Raw genomic sequence first — 1,331 nt, forward strand, 5'->3', positions numbered from 1 at the left:
GTTTAAATTCAGAATCTGCAAAAAAATCGGAAATAATATATAAATCTAAGAAATTTTTTAACTATTTTCAAAATATATTGGTTCGATAATGAATAAAAAAATGGTCTTAAATAAAATTTAAATTAAATTATGAATATTAGTCTTTGTGATCAATAAATTTCTGACAATTGAATCAAACTTTAGCCAGAAATTTTGTCTTAAATTAACATTGCAAGTTAAATTAAAAAAAATGTACCTCTTTTTCTTTACACCCAACGCAATAGAATGAAACAATTTTCTTAATTTCCCACTGTATTTAGAAATCATGTTAAATAATTAAATTAACCCAAAAAAACATAACTATTCAATTTGTTAATGGAAACTTCTGCGAAAAAAATTCTGATTACGTTTTTTCTTGTTAACCACATCAATCAAACAATAAATAAAATGTTTGGTTAAAAAAAAAAAACAAAGTCAAAGTTAATTAAATTCATTTAAAGTTTTTCTAGCTGTTGTTTTTATTGTTATTTGTAGTATTATTAACAACATAACCAATAATTAACCATCCAACAAGAATAACAAAATCGTAATAAGAACAACAAAAATAGAAAAACAGAACTAAAAAAATATTAGAATCCAAAAAAAACTTTAAGATTTCATAACGATTTACGATGAGCTCTAGTTATTTTCTCAGTTAATTGAAGTTTATTTAATATAATTTTTTTCTATGCATAAATACTCGTATAAAAATTTGTAATTTGTTTCTTTGTTTTTATTTTTTTCAGCAGTATTAAGATATTTTTGTTATTTTATTTAATTGTTATTTATAAGTTGATTTTTAAGTGCAACTATTGTAAGTAATACATTTACACATTTGCTGAGAATGTATGTGTATGGTTGATAACAGTGGAACCTTAATAAATTATAAGGGAATATGAAATCTGCTCTTACAACAGATAAACCATTAAATAAACATACTAATTATATAGAGAATTTATAATAATGTAGTATAGTCTACTCTATAGTCTAAGCTATAGCATATGTAATAGGCTGGACCAGTGTAATCTATTGTCTAGTATATAGTCTAATAAATTGTACAGTCTACACTCTAGTCTTCCATCCTATAGTCTAGTCCAGTCTATTACATATTCGGTAGTCTAATACTTTACTCTATAGTCTAGTCTATAGTCTAGTCTATAGTCTAGTCTAGTCTACAGTCTAGTCTATAGTCTAGTCTATAGTCTAGTCTATAGTCTAGTCTATAGTCTAGTCTATAGTCTAGTCTATAGTCTAGTCTATAGTCTAGTCTATAGTTTAGTCTATAGTCTAGTCTATAGTCTAGTCTATAGTCT

The sequence above is a fragment of the Lucilia sericata genome, unplaced genomic scaffold (genome assembly GCF_015586225.1).
Source record: "Lucilia sericata isolate MDLA Ls3-8-SP2 unplaced genomic scaffold, ASM1558622v1 Contig000014F_arrow, whole genome shotgun sequence".
Taxonomy (NCBI): domain Eukaryota; kingdom Metazoa; phylum Arthropoda; class Insecta; order Diptera; family Calliphoridae; genus Lucilia; species Lucilia sericata.